Here is a 16,959-nt window from a genome sequence, read left to right as displayed (position 1 = left end):
AATTGTGTGAATGTCATGTTGTCATCGCATAAATAGAGATAAAGCTTTATGTGTAAAACTTGTAGACTTATCGCATATTTATCGCATGCATTCTAGCCTTAGAAGTCGTGGCATTCGCGCCGAGAGATGGTTTATTATTGTATGCATGTTTCATGATCGCAAGGCATGAACGCATCCTAGGGAGTGTTAGCCAAAACCCTTCTCAACCCATTCACTGCATATTCATCATATTTCCCGTTTACCAACTCTTTTCGAACTCTTCCGCATTCATTATTATTTTCATTAATGCAACAACAACCCAACACTTATTTATTCAACTGGTTACCGTAAGTTTTCATAAAAATCTCCAACGCAACTATTTTCACAAGTCCCTGTGTTCGACCCTGGACTTACCAGGAAACTCAGAGGAATTTACACTTGGATTCCTCTGGGGAAACATGAGTGCACAACGCAATCCACCAACACATATCATCCATAATTTCCACTTCATAAAATTCAACATCAATGGGTATGAATATTTCATCAGTTTTATTGATGACTATTCAAGGTATGGTCATATTTACCTAATGCATGACAAGTCTGATTCTTTTGAAAAGTTTAAAGAATATAAGGTTGAGGTTGAGAACCAGTTAGGTAGAACAATTAAGACACTATGATCAGATCAAGGTGGGGAGTACATGGACTTAAGATTCCAGGACTATATGATTGAACACAGAATGAAGTCACAACTCTCTGTACATAATATGCCTCAGCAGAATGGTGTATCTGAAAGAAGAAACAGAACCTTGTTGGACATGGTTCGCTTAATGATGAACTTTGTTAAGTTACCTAATTCCTTTTGGGGACATGCATTAGAAACAACTGTCTATATTTTGAATAATGTTGAGAACCAGTTGGTTCAAAATCTTAAAAAATTAGAACATCATTCAAAACTATGCCTATTTGCAGGTTATCCAAAAGAAACAAAAGGTGGTCTTTTTTACGATCCTCAAGAGAATAAGGTATTTTTATCGACAAATGTCACATTCTTAGAGGAAGACCACATAAGAAGTTATCAACCTCGCAGTAGACTAGTATTGAATGAAATTTCCAAAGACGCTACAGATAGAACTAGTTCATCTACTAAAGTAGTAGATAAAACTAGTACATTTGGTCGGTCACATCCTTCTCAAGAGTTGAGAATGCCTCGACGTAGTGGCAGGGTTATTTATCAGCCTGGCCGTTACTTGGGTTTAACAGAAACACAAGTCGTCATACCTGATGACGGCATAGAGGATCCATCGACCTATAAACAGGCGATAAAAGATGTGGATCGTGATTAGTGGGTCAAAGCCATGGACCTTAAAATGGAGTCTATGTATTTCGATTCTGTCTGGGAACTTGTAGATCAACCAAATGATGTAAAACCAATTGGTTGTAAGTGGATCTACAAGAGAAAACGAGACCAAGTCGGTAAAGTACAGGCTCGACTTGTGGCAAAGAGTTATACCCAGAGAGAGGGAGTGGAATATAAAGAAACTTTCTCTCCCATTGCCATGCTTAAGTCAATTAGAATACTCCTATCCATTGCCACCTTTTGTGACTATGAAATTTGGCAGATGGATGTCAAGACGGCCTTTTTAAATGGTGATCTTAAGGAGAGTATCTATATGGCTCAACCAGATGGGTTTATTCCACAGGGTCAAGAACAAAAGGTTTGTAAGCTTGAAAAATCCATTTATGGGTTGAAACAAGCTTCTAGATCTTGGTATATATGATTTGATACTGCGATCAAATCTTATGGCTTTAAACAGAATGTTGACGAGCTTGTGTTCACAAGAAGATCGTCAATTCTATTATAGCGTTCTTATTTTTATATGTTGATAATATTCTACTCATTGGGAATGAAGTAGGTTACCTAACTGATATTAAGAAATGGCTAGCAACGTAGTTCCAAATGAAAGATTTGGAAAATGCGCAGTATGTTCTCGGGATTCAGATTATTCGGAACCGCAAGAACAGAACACTAGTCATGTCTCAAGCAACTTATATAAACAAAATATTGTCTAGGTATAAGATGCAGAATTCCAAAAGTGGTTTGTTACCTTATAGATATGGAATTCGTTTGTCAAAGGATCAATGTCCTAAAACACCTCAAGAGGTTGAGGATATGAGACGCATTCCCCATGCTTTCGCAATAGGGAGCCTGATGTATGTAATGTTATGTACTAGACCTGACATATGCTACGCAGTAGGACTAGTCAGTAGGTATTAGTCCAATCCTGGATATGATCATTGGACTGCCGTTAAGAATATCCTCAAGTATCTTAGGAGAACGAGGAACTACAAACTTGTGTATGGTATTAAGGATTTGATCCTTACTGAATACACTGCAAAACATTGCTGATCCTTTTACAAAGGCCCTCATGCCTAAAGTGTTTGAAGGTCACCTATAGAGTCTAGGTCTACGAAGTTTGTAAACTAGGACAAGTGGGAGAATTTTTGGGTAGATGCCCCAGTTTATTGTATTCATGTGTTTATTGTACTCACATGTTTCTTTTCCTCACTTAAATTCAACATTGTGATACTCCACTAGGAGTTTTAGTCCAAGTGGGAGTTTTTTGAATTTTATGTCGTAAAACTCGTAGTTTGTAAATTGATAAACATATTCTGTTTTGTTTTTCGATAAAATTGTTATTGCAATTGTAATCTTGAATCCAATAAACTAAGGTCCTGAGGCTATTTAATGTAGACTTGAACATTATGTGATGACATAAAACATGGATCAAATTCGAGTATATAGCCTAAAATGGTCTATAGTATAGGGATAATGTTGGGCGCCTTGTCCTAGGGACACTATGGATGCGACCTACTTTGTAATTAGTACAAGCGATGTGATCCTGAATCGTTCATAGAGAGATATGTGATTGGGGGCATCCTATGCAATGGGTTTGTATAAGACTGGACCATGACTTAGTCATTTTTACTTTATAACACCGTTTACTGTTTAAAACTGACTAATTCAAATTTGATGACCTAGGTAACTCGATCTCAATCTTGAGCTAACTATGAACTCCTGTTTATTCGTGATTATCATTAGATCTGCATGGGTGAGAGCAGCTCAACAGCGCTGGCTTAATAAGCCTTCCATTTCAAGGGTAAGACCAGGTAAATAGCTGGGGACATAGGGTGCAAGACAGACGTCACTCTTACCCGTCTCTAAGGGTAGTAGATAGGTTGTTTTCTTAAGTGTTGACTGCGGAATAAAAACAAGGGGCCCCACCCTCTCACTAGACTGAGAGAGACTGGATTTATTGGTTGGACCATAGATCAATTGTTCTTTAGAGGTTCAGTGGTACTGAAGGAACAAGAAGTGTTCTCGGGGGTAAAACGGTATTTTGACCCAGCCAAGACCACGAACAACCTGTGAAAGATTGACTTACTGGTTATGGTTATATCAGATGGATAGAAATATATCTACAGTGAGGGGAGTGCAATTACGGGACTTTAGCGGAATGACCTATTAGTTAACAAATGTGATTTGAATTTCAAAAATATGAATGCGGATTCATGTTCGGGAGGTCAAAATTAGTCAAGAGGGTCAAAACTGTAAATAGTCAAAGGGTTGACTTTTTCGCTAAAAGTCAAAGTTTGACTTTGACCAAATAGGAAAATGACCATTTTTCCCTTGACTAAGAGTTAGTGGAATTATCCAACATTTTTGTTGGATAATCCCACTAATTTAAGTGGACTATGTGGAAATATTATAGAATGACACATAGCCCACTTTGGTTTAGTGCTTTGTGTGGTGTTAATCTTTGGTGAGTTTTTACATGCATTAGATGCATGTAATTTTTTAATAAAAAGAGGTTTTTGAAATCTTTTTCTCTCCTTCTTGGAAAAATTTTCTATTTTTCGTTTCCAAAAATTCTCCTATCTTTCTCACATTAACCTTGAACCACCATTTCTTCCCCTTTTCATTTCTTCATTCACCGGGTCCCACAACCCGGTTCTGAGTCCAGAGAATAACGGGTAAACTCTAGTGGTGGTCCAGAAGAGTTTGGGTCAAGATTCAGTGAGGAAAAGTTTTTTTCGGCAGCTACAAAGGTTGTACTTTTCTCCTTTTAATTTACTGTTTTTTCTTTTTATTTGCATGCTATTTTCCTTTTAATTAAAAGAAATTAGAGTGTAATTAGATCCTTATTCCGCTATGTATGTCTCGTGTTTCATCACATTTCTGCCTGTTATCACGTCCCCAAATTTAAAACAGTGCTTGTCCTTAAGCATAAACTAAAGAATTTCTCTAGGGAGTCAGCCGCCTTTTTCTTACCTAGATTTCTCGAGGTGCCTTATTCAAATCCTATGAACCAAAATCTTCTTAATTTCTATCCAGATCTCTTCTTAAAATATTTCTAAAATTTAGGGACCATAAGTTTAATCTTCAAAAAGACTTTACTTTTTTTCCAGGACATCGCATGATTTATTTCTCAAAAAACTTTTTCAACTGGGGTATTTCCAAATGATTTTTATCCTTGCGTAGTTTAAATATTTTTTCTATGACCTTGCACTGATCCAAGTGCCTAGCCTTCGTTTTGGCTTGCCCCCAAGGGTTTCATGTGAGCATCCAACTATGAGAAGGTACTTTTTCTCAGTCTAAACTCATGCCCATTTTGCAGCGGAGTTGAGATTACCTTATTTATGCGTTGATCACGATTCCTACCTTTGTTTTGGCTTGCCCCCACGGGTGTCATGCATACATCCAACTACGAGTGGGATCTGATCTCAATGTTATGTTGATTTTTTTTAAGAATGTCTAAAAGTAGCAAGGTTGCAAATAAATACCACACCCTCAAATTTAAAAGCAGCAATGTCCTCATTGCCAATAGACTGAAAGAATTCATGCGATGCTCTTAGGAAGTTTCGTAAAAGTCAGTTTGAAAGAAAGTTGGTGGACCACGAACTTCTAGAAATATTTCATGAATTGACTGTCCTAAAATTAAGTTGATTCTAGTACATACGATGAGAAATAGAGGCATGTGTTTCATCATTGAAATCATAATTGGCATAGAAAAACAATTCGGTGACTTACTAAAGTAATCAATATTCAATGATTGCGCCGATTAAAGAGGGTGCGATGATAAAAATTATCAAAGTTAAAGACGAGATGCGAAAGTGCAAAATTTGGAACAAAACAATGTCAAGGAAAGATACAACCCCTAAATTTGCTCTGTCGCCAGCATCTTTTGTGACCACATCCTTCTTTACGACGAGCCGATTTCTTCGATTGCGATTGTGAAACAAACTAATCGCGTTTTTCAGTTATCATGTAGCTCCCCTGCAATTGTTCACCATGATCATTGCAAAAAAAAAACATCGAGAGGGTCAAAAATATAAAAGATAGAGTATGTTTTTTTTTTTTTTTAAATTGATATTGTAAAAAGGATATAAAAATGATAAAGGATATAGAGAGGTAGCTTGAGTTCATGAACTGAAGATTTCAAAGGGTACTTCAAAAAGATTGCGTCCTTGATGAGTTTGAATCGTATGATTGCGTCGGGACTACCCACTTCTTCTTTAATCGGAATTCCTCAGGTCCACGCAAGTTTTCTTGCGATGCAAGTCTTCTCCGTGATATATTTTGAGTCTTTTCCCATTGACTTTGAATTCGTTGGTCCCGTCCTCATTGGATTACTCAACCGCTCCATGCGAGAATATCTCTTTGATTATAAAAGGACCAGACCATTGTGATTTTAACTTTCCGGGAAAAAGTCGTAGCCGAGAATTGTATAACAAAACCTTCTGTCCGACTTGGAGATTCTTCTCGCATAGTTGTTTGTCATGCCAACGTTTTGCGTGCTCCTTGTAGATTTTGGCATTCTCATATGCTTGAGTTCTCAATTCATCAAGCTCGACCAACTAAAGTTTCCTTGCCTCCCCCTGCGGCCTTTAAATCAAATTGAGATTTTTCACTGCCCACGTTGCTTTATGCTCCAACTCAAGCGGTAAGTGGCATGCCTTTCCAAACACCAGCGCATACGGGGACATGGTTATAGGTGTCTTATAGGTGGTCCTGTATGCCCACAAGGCATCGTTCAGCTTCATTGCAATGGAATATAGGGATAGAAAGCTCGATAGCAATGTCTTGCTTCCTGTAGCTTTTTACACTGTCTTTTCACTCCAACTCTGTACAGAAGAATATCATTGCTTTCACAAGTGTCAGCCCTCTCTCTTTTTGTAGCACTTCCCAGCAGTCTTTCGAGCTGTCTAGGAATGATCTCTCGACATCTTCTTCTCTTCGCTCGTCTTCATCTTCTAAGTGTAAGAATAACTATGAACAGACTAACGACTATCTACTTTGAATCTGATCTAACTTGTTCTATCTGGCGGACCCGTTTAACGATGGTGGCCTTCGATATTTATAGAGCTCAAGGTGATGAGGCTTTTCTCTCCAATGATTGCAATGATGGGCGGTCATTAAATCTTCTGCTCTGATGCATCGATTAATGGTCACCAAAAAGTCGAGTGTACTTGCTACAGTGTATCGTTAACGGCTTGTCAACTAAATTCGGATTCGACTGTCATCAGTTTTCCATCCCATCATGATTTATTATGCTTTTACCTTGATGCGGCCACCTTCTTGAGCAACTTCTTGCGAGTGCATACGATCGCATGACTTTGCGGTCGCAATCTTTCAATGTGCGTGGACGCCGAATTCCTTGGATCGATATTTTACTTGTGCCAACGCATTTTTCCTGTACAAAATAAGTAAAGTAGTTGCTTTTATGCTATGGGCGCATGCGATCGCAATATTCTTAGTTTAACGCTTTTGGACATGATTTTGTATATTTTTACCGTCGCATTCTATCATTGTATTACTTATATACGCTGTAATAATGTGCATTTCTATCCGTTATCACTAAGTTGTCTTATGAGGCTGTCTATGTGACGATCACGTCTCCTCTGTGTATAATCTTTTTGATGAGATGGTACTTCTGCTCGATATGTTTTCCTCGTTTATGGCTTCGAGGTTCCTTTTAATTTGCAACTGCTCTATTGTTGTCATAATAGAGAGTGACAGGCAGGTGCATATTAAGAACTACTTCCTAGTCAGTCAGGAACTTTCTGAGCCATACTGCTTCTTTTGCTGCTTCACTTGCAGCTACATACCCAACCTCCATTGTGGAGTTTTCAATACAACTTTACTTGATGCTTCTCCATACAACAGCTCCTCCATTCAGAGTAAACACTAACCCCGAAATCGATTTGCTAGAATCAATATCGGTTTGGAAGTCAGAATCAGTGTATCTAGTAAGGATCAAATCCTTAGCACCATACACGAGCATGTATCTAGTAAGGATCATAAGCTCCCTACTGTTGATGCATATGGAATACATTTCATATCCTCTACCTTTTGAGGTGTCTTAGGACTTTGTTCTTTTTACCGATGAATTCCAGGTCTAAAAGGCAACGTTTATTTCTTGGAATTTTGCATGTTATATCTAGAGAACGTCTTGTCTGTATAAGATGCTTGAGAAAATGCTAATGTTCTATTCTTGCGATTACGGACTATTTGGATCCCGAGAACATACTATTCTTCTCTCAAATCTTTCATTTGGAATTGCTTAACCAGCCATCTCTTGATGTCAGCTAGAAATTCTACTTCATTCCCAATGAGTAGAATATCATCAACATACAATACCAGAAAAGTGACAGTTTTGTTAACGATTTTCTTGTAAACACAAGGTTTTTCAACATTTTATTCAAAGCCATAAGATTTGATCGCAATGTCAAATCTCATATTTCAGGATCTAGATGCTTGTTTCAACCCAGAAATGGATTGATTAAGTTTGCAAACCTTTTGCTCTTTACCCTATTCAATAAACCCTTCTGATTGAGACATATATATACTCTCTTCAAGATAGTCATTCAGAAAAGTTTTCTTAACATCCATTTGGCATATTTCATGATAAAAAAATGTAGCTATGGACAAGAGTATTCTAATTGACTTTATCATGGCAACCAGAGAGAAGGTTTCTTCATAATCTACCCCCTCCCTTTGGGTAAACCCTTTTGCCACAAGTCTTGCTTTGTAGGTATGAACCTTACCAGCTTTGTCTCGTTTTCTCTTCTAGATCCATTTGTAACTAATGGGTTTTACCCCTTCAATTTGATCTACAAGATCCAAGACATAATTGAAATACATAGAATACCATTTCAAGGTTCATGGCTTTAATCCATTGGTTTTTATCCACATCATTCATTGCTTGTTTGAAAGACAATGGATGCTCTAAGCCATCATCTGGTATGTTGACTTGAGTTTCAGTTAAACCCATATACCGGTCAGGCTGTTGCCCAACTCTCCCATTACGACGAGGCATTCTCAACTCTTGAAAATGATGTGAAATACCAATATCATCAATAACTCCTATTGATAGACCTACTTTTTCAACAACGTTTGTTGATGTATTTGTCATTTCTCTGCACGTTTCTTCTATTACTAGCTTATTATGAGGTTGATGATTCTTCATGTGGTCTTCCTTCAGGAAGGTTGCTTTTTTTTAGACAAATACCTTGTCTTCCTGAGGATCGTAAAAAAAAACTTCCTTTCGTTTCTTTTGGATAGCCTACAAATAGGCATACTTTTGAACGACGTTCCAACCTTTTAGGATTTTGCATAGCCCCAAATTCTGAAGTAACGTAAAGTTCCTTTACGTCATCTCTAGAGCTCATAAGTTGTTCAGAAACACTTTTTGTGGGAACTATGTTCAAAATATATAATATAGTCTGAACTAAATAACCCAAAAAGAACTTGGTAACTGGGCATAACTCATCATGGAACGAACCATGTCCAACAAGAATCTGTCTCTCCTTTCTGCCACACAATTTTATTGAGGTGTGTCAGGAGCTGTAAGTTGAGACTGGACTCCATGTTCTATCAAATAGTTTTGGAACTCCAAGTCCACATACTCACCACCTCGATCTGATTGAAGTGTTTTAGGTTGTTTACCTAATTGAAATTCAACCTCGACCTCATATTTTTTGAACTTTTCAAATGTTTCAGACTTTTGGTGCAGTAGGTAAATATGCTCATACCTTGAATAGTCATCAACAAAGCTGATAAAATATTCATACACTCCTCTAGCTCTAACATTCATCGGATCATAAAGGTCAAAATGTACAAGTTCTAAGGGTTATTTCGCTCTAAGAGCTTTTCCCAAAAAAAGATCTTTTTGTCATTTTACCCTCAAGACAGGATTCACAAGGCGGTAATGAACTGTCTTCTAACATATTTAGATAGCCGTTCTTAACCAGTCTCTCAATCCTGTTGAGATTTATGTGACCCAGTCTTAGATGTCAAAGATAGGCATTTGGAGAAACTTTCCTATGTTTATGACGACCTTTACTTATGTCAGTTTTAACAAATACAATTTTTTTTTTTAATTTTACAGAAAATTTTTTAATATTCTTCGAAGTAATAAACACTTCATCATTTTCGAAAGAAACTTTATAATTTTATTCCAGTAAACAAGAGACAAATATCATATTCCTTTTCATAGAAGGAATATAATAAACATTTTAAGCAAAATGTATCTATCTTGTATAAATAACTTCATATCTCCCATTTCTTTAGTTGAAACAACCTCCCGGTCCCTACCTTAAAGATTGTTTCACCTTCTGTCAACTCTCTATAGGAACTTGTTTCCTGTGAGAAAGTACATACATGATTAGCGGCACTTGAATCAATTATCCAGGTTTTATCATTTTCCACTAAACAAGCTTTGTTAACAAGTAAATCATATTCATCTTGTTTTACGAATTTTGCATTCTCATCTATATAGTTCAAAACATTAGATGAATTGGGAGATCGAGGAAAATCCTCTTTGAAAAACCTTTTAGAACCATTAACCGCTAGTAATTTGTATGTTGATTCGATTTTACCATTAACTAATCCAGAAGCGAGTATTCTAGAAGAATTCGACCTGCTAAAAATTTTAAACAAATTCTAATTAGCAAATTACAACTAAATCCAAAATAAAGTTTTAGCAAAACTAGTAATAATGTACCCATAACCATTATTTATTTACAATGATATTATAGTGAGTCTGAATATGTGCTACCAAGGGGTAGTTAGATACTCCTTTATTAAAACAAAACAATTTTGACCAAACACTATCTTCGGAATAACTCTTATTCCTATAGTCGTTTAGTTATCGTTTTCGGTAAGAAATTACTAACACTTTAGCTATTTTGTAAGTGTAACTCTCCATTTTTAGACGTCAGAGGTTGACCCCAATTATGCTACAGAAATGGAGAGTCAAGGTTGGGAATGGACGTAAGAAATCCTATCCATTTATGGAGTTTCAGTTGTTTTGAATCCTATGTTACAACCCTTCGAAGGGATAGTCGTCGTTAAACAACTAGCAAGAGCTGCCTAAAGAAAACCATTGTAGGATTGTATCAACAACAGCGAAAGCATAAGAATCATTGAAGCACTCAAATTCACTAATTTTGGCATAATATAAAGCATGCTTCTGCAAAAAAATGGGTTTTAAAATATATCTTTTGTAGAATTACATCAAAGCTCCTTCTCCAGCTACAATCTTCTCCATATCTTGTTGTAGACCACCTAAAGATCTTCCCCACTATTCTCTTGGTGCTCTAGATTGAGTTGTGGGACTCAAAACAAGCTTGAATCAAGAGATAAAGAAGAAAAGCTCACTACAGCAACCTTGTTGAAGAACCATTCTTCAAACCGAATTTTCTCTAAAATTCACTATAGATTGCATGCCTGATTTTCACTCCAATCTCTTCATTATATTGCAGATCAATATGCAAAGAGAAGAGTTGCATGAGTTGCAGCCCATGCTTAGAGAAGACAAAGGCAAGAAGATGCAATATGTGTGAGCTACTTCAACAGATGGATAATGGAAAAATCTTTTTTTCCATTTTATATTTTGTTTTTTTTCCTTTTTCAATTTTATCTCAAAATAAAAATTTTATTTTGTAAATCTGTTTTGATTTTAAAAAATAAAATTTAATTAGTTTCATAAATTAATTAAAAAATAAAACTTAATTAATTTAATTTCAAATATTAAATTAATTTTAACACATATCCATATTTATATATTTAAATCATATTTAAATATATAAATTCTCCTATTCCGTTTAATTCTAAAATTAAACATAATTATATCTCATATAATTACTAATTCCCTTAATTCTAATTTTAACGTTTCAAATTAATTTATGACGTTATTCTAGAGCTAATCCATTACGAACAAGTAGAGAGACCTCGTGGACCTATAGATCATGGGCTCCAACGATCCGAGATTAATTGGCTAAACTCATTAGACTAAATTAATCTCCATTCGTTAACTAATGGGTCATTCCAATAAAGTCCATAGTTGCACTCCTCTCACTGTAGACATATTATTGATAACGGGTAGAAATGCACGTTATTACAATGCAAAGGTATAAAACAATGAAGGATTGCGATAGTAAAAATATATAAAATCGTGTTCAAAAGCATTAAGTTTAGAACATTGTGATCGCATGCGCCCATCACATTAAAGCAGCTAATTTATGTACTTCGTGCAGGAAAATGCGTTGGCGCAACGTAGAGTTGCGATCCAAGGAATTCAGCGTCCGAGCGCATTGAAAGATTGTGACCGCAAGGCTATGCGATCATTTGCGTTCACGAAAATCTACTCAAGAAGGTGGGCACATAGAGATGGCGCATCAAGGTGAAAGCTTAATAAATCACGATGGGACAGAAAGCTGATGACAGTCGAATCCAAATTTAGTTGACATGCTGTTAATGACACACTGTAGCAAGTACACTCAACTTTTCGGTGACAATTAATCGGCATATCAGACAAAGAATTAATGACATCCCATTAGTGCAATTATTTGAGAGAAAAATCTCTTCACCCTGAAGCTCTATAAATACTGAAGGCCACTTTCGTTAAAGAAGTACGGTTCCATTTCCAGTTGAGCCATATAGAGAGTTCACCATATAGAAGTTAGTTAGTCTTTTTTCATAGTTTTCTTACACTTAGAAACCAGAGGCGAGAGAAGAGAGAAGACGCTGAAAGATCGTCCTAGTCAGCTTCAGAGAGTGCCAGGGAGCGTGGAGGACAGAGAGAGGGCCGACTCTTGCAAAAGCAAGAATATTCTTTGAACAAAGTAGAGAAAAATAGTGTAAAAGCCTTGGAAAGCAAGAAATTGCTACCAGGCTCCTTATCTTTATTTTCCATTGTCATTCTGTATTTTGATTTCATTTATAGAATGGAACTTGCATCTCTACATCTATTCACTTTCTTTACATTACGCATGAGTAATTAAACATTCGAATAGGTTGAGAAGTACTTAGCTAGCATGACCTAAGATCTTTAATGCATGCGATCATCTTGTCTTATGTTATGTTCATCACCCCTTTAAAGCTATTCGAGAGAGAGTCTAAAGAAAGAACCTAGACTTGAGAGAGCTAGGTTAGAATCTAGACTTGAGAAAGCAAGATTAGATCTGCATAAGCAAGAGGTAGAGACTTAGAGATAAGCTATGTTTGCTAACATGCATCACATACACCCTAGAAATAGGTTATGGTAGTATGCGGTCGCCTTGTGTATGTTTGTCATTCATCATCGCATAGACAAGAGTAGAGGCTTAGACATAAGTCCTATAGACATCATCGCATACATCGCATGCATTCTAGAACTAGGAGCTATATCATTTGCATTGAGAAATGACTTGCTATTGTATGTGTGTAGCATGATCGCATAACGTGAACACAATCCTAGGAAGTGTTAGCTAAATTCCTTCTCAACCCGTTTCCCCGCATACTCATTATATCTTTCGTATTATTACCTCTTTTCTTAATTTTGCCGCATAGAATCTATATCTTAAACAACATACCAACCAATGTATTGTTTTATTTGTCTACACAAAGAGATCTAAAATTACCATCGCATACTGTTTCCTTAGTCCCTGTGTTCGACCTTGGGCTTACTAGTAGAATTTATATTTGGATTTTGCTAGGAAAACTTGAATGCACAACGCATACACCACCATCACATTATACACCATTATTTCATCGCATTAACCACACATCAATTATGTCCACATGATTTAACCATAATCAGCAAGTCGACCCGACACGGTTTGTTCATAATAACGGTTGGGTCAAATATCTGTTTTACCCCGAGATTACGTCTTATTCCTCAAATATCTGTTTTACCCCCGAAATAGTCAGTCTAAAACAGTAAACAACATTATAAAGTAAGAGTGAATTATTTCTTGATCTTGATCTTATGCAAACTCATTACATAGGACGCCCCTACTCTTCATGTCATAACATGTACGAATTAGAATCATAACATGTAGCACTTTACAACTATTTGTAATAACTACAGAGTAGGCCACATCCAATGGTGTTACCAGAATAAGGTACCCAACCTCATTCATGTACCAAAGATCATTTTGACTATTTACTCGAACCTGATCCACTCTTATATCTTCACATAAAGTTCAAGTACTCGTAAAATAGTCATGAGTCTTAGTTTATTGGATTTTGACTTTCATACAATTTATGAGATCAATAACAAGTATATTGATTATAGAAAATGTTTATCATTTTACAAACTGCGAGTTTTTAGGACATAAAACCCAACAATACTCTCACTTGGACTAAAACTCCAGTGGATCAATATATACAAATATATACAATGTTGAGTTTACATGGAGAGAATAAAATATACAAATATAATAAACTAGGGTATCACAATACCCATCAATTCTCCCACTTGCCCTCGTGATACAAAACTCGTAGATCTAGTCCTACTAGCGAGACCCCCGTACTTGGTTGTTCGAAGCGCCAACAAACAGATTCAAGGCATTTCAACAAATCTCCACCTTGACTTGAATTCTCTCCCAGATAACAGATGTACCAAAAGCAACATAAATCATTATAGCCAGACATACCCAGACTTCTCCCTCATACCTCAAAGTGTCCCACAAAAGGGACCACTAACAATTCAAAACATTCAACAAGTCCAAACAATGTTGGAACTTGCCTTGTGGAACTGGTTTGGTGAACATATCAGTAGGGTTATCAGCAGTACCAATTTTCATCACATTAACTCTCTGCTTACCTCTTAGGAAGTGATATCTTACATCTATGTGCTTAGCTCTCTCATAATGAACTTGATCCTTGGCTAGGCATATTACACTTAAACTATCACCATATACAATAGCTTAATCATGATGCAAACCAAGATCACCAACTAACCCCCTCAGCCATATTACCTCTTTAGTAGCTTCTGTCAAGGCCATGTACTCTGCTTCAGTAGTAGACAAAGTAACTGTAGGCTGTAAGGTTGCCTTCCAACTAACAACAGAACCACCCAGAGTGAACACATAGCCGGTCATAGACCTTCTACTGTCAACATCTCCAGCATAGTCAGAATCAGAATAACCGATCACCAAATACTTTGTGCAATTCCTATAAACAAAACCAACATCAGATGTACCTCTAAGGTAACGAAAAATCCTTTTAACGGCTTGCCAATGCTCCTTCCCAGCTTGACCCATGAAGTTTTTGACAACACTAACAGCATGGGCAAGATCAGACCTAGTACAAACCATAACATACATCAAACTTCCCATTGCACTAGCATAAGGAACTCGAGACATGTACTCCTTCTCAGCTTTAGACTATGGTGAAAGCACAGATGACAAACGAGCATTTACAGCACTAGGAGTATCTATAGGCTTAGTTGATGACATACCAAACCTGGACAATATTTTCTGAATATATCCTTTCTGCAACAAGAAGAGCTTATTTTTATCTTTGTCCCTATAAATCTCGCTACCCAGAATTTTCTGAGCAGCACCCAAATCCTTCATATCAAACTCAGTACTGAGAAGATTCTTCAATTTCAGAATATCAGACTTGGACTTTGCAGCTATGAGCATATCATCTACATATAAAAGTAGATAAATCATCGAATCATCATCAGCTTTGTTGTGATATACACAACAATCATACATACTCCTGTTATAGCCAAGTCCAATCATATAGCTGTCAAATCATTTGTACCACTGCCTTGGAGACTGGTTTAACCCATACAAATATTTCTTCAACTTGCAAACATAATCTTCTTTACCTGGACACTGGAACCCATCTGGTTGGGTCATATAAATCTCTTCCTCCAACTCTCCATGTAAGAAAGCTATCTTCACATCTAGTTGTTCAAGTTCCAAATTCTCATGTGCTACTATAGCTAGTAACACCCTGATAGAAGTATGTCTGACTACCGGTGAGAAGATCTCATTATAATCAACTCCTTCCCTTTGTGTGAACCCTCTAGCAACAACTCGAGCTTTATATTTAATGCCCTACTTGGTTATTTGAAGCGCCAGCAAACAGTGAGACCCCCGTAATTGGTTGTTCAGAGCGCTAGCAAATAGATTCAAGGCATTTCAACATTCGCTTATAAAATCGATTAACAATGCTCAATTATTCGGCCATAATCGGGGTAGGAGGTGTTCCATAGACCGTCAACTTAAATGCCCCGAACTTTAGATAGGATTATATACCGGTTGAGTTTGTATCCGTGATTTATAAGATAACGACCTATTTTAACTATTAAAACAAGTGTTTAAGCTACGTGAGCATGCAACTTATCTTCGTTATGGATTTTAATGTCTAGTTTAATTTTATAACAACTTATAAAAATTAGACATACTCTTACATCTACAACATGCATCAAATTGAAAGGATATACTACCATGCACTGAAAACAAAAAAAATCAATAAGAACTAATTACATTTAATCAGAGTTTCAAAGCATGCTAAAACATATTTTCATAAGTGGGTTTCAAGATAAATACCGTTTGATGAATTCTTCCAATTCCAAGCTGCTCTTCACTCCAATTCAGCTCCAAATCAACCGTGAACCACCAAAAGGTCTTCTCTACTATTCTCAGCCTTGAATTTGAGTGGTGAAACTTAGATTTGAGTGAATTTATTGAAGGAGTTTTGTGGGTTCAAGAGGAAGAAGAAGAAGTCAGTTGAAGCCAGGTTTCATCAATTATCTCTCACTTCAACAGCTCAATTGGAGAGTTTTAATCAACCTTTACATGCAACCTCTTCAGAAAATGAGCTTGGCCAGTAACTGCTTGAAAATATTAATCAAATTTAATATTTCAATTTCTCAAATTGAAAAATAAAAAAGGAAATTAATTTCATTTTTAATTAATTAATTAATTCAATATCAACTATCAAATTAATCACACACTAAATTTAAACATGAATCCTATTCAAAATAACATTTGGACAATTCAAGATAATCTAAAGAAAATTTACATGATAATCCAGGGTGTTATAATTTTTCACATGAAAATTTACATGAAAATCCAAGGTTATAATATTATATTTATAGGGAGAGAGGATAACCCCTTCTCCAAGTTTTTCCACTTTCCTCATTTTAGCTTATAATTAATTAACTATTGTTTAATTAATTAATATACAAATTAAATAACTATATACTAAATACAATTTAATATAAAGTTAATTTATTAATTAATTAATATACAAATAATGCATATTTATATGCATATACATCTTTATGAATCCAATTCATATAAATCTAATATTTGAATCTCATTCAAATAAATCTCTCTTATAATATCGTTTGGATTATAGATCATATCTATCAAAATTCACTATACTTTATATTAATCATATTAATATAAAATTCCTTTAACTAATCTGAATAATTTAAATAATTCTTTTTTACTATTCTTAATATTGGAACCTTATGGACCTACAGATTAGAAGCTTCAATGATATGAGATTAATTTAATTCAACTATTTTTATTAAATCAGACAATATTCATTAACCAGCGATCACTCCACTAACGATCAATAACTACACTTTTCGTACTATAGATGTATTTTTGTGTACATGGATATACTCA

The 16,959-nt window shown here is 35.9% G+C and overlaps 1 pseudogene; it reads right to left on the bottom strand.

The window, feature by feature from the left end:
• The window catches only part of LOC150038872 (secreted RxLR effector protein 161 pseudogene), a 38,699-nt pseudogene extending 24,029 nt beyond the window's left edge, over nt 1-14,670 (bottom strand).
• Nucleotides 14,671-16,959: the final 2,289 nt, after the last annotated feature.

The sequence above is a fragment of the Benincasa hispida genome, chromosome 1, assembly GCF_027475165.1.
Source record: "Benincasa hispida cultivar pf3 chromosome 1, pf3_genome.v1.1, whole genome shotgun sequence".
In the NCBI taxonomy this organism is placed as follows: domain Eukaryota; kingdom Viridiplantae; phylum Streptophyta; class Magnoliopsida; order Cucurbitales; family Cucurbitaceae; genus Benincasa; species Benincasa hispida.
Note: the sequence above shows the minus strand (reverse complement) of the source record. Positions and strands in the feature narration are given on the sequence as shown.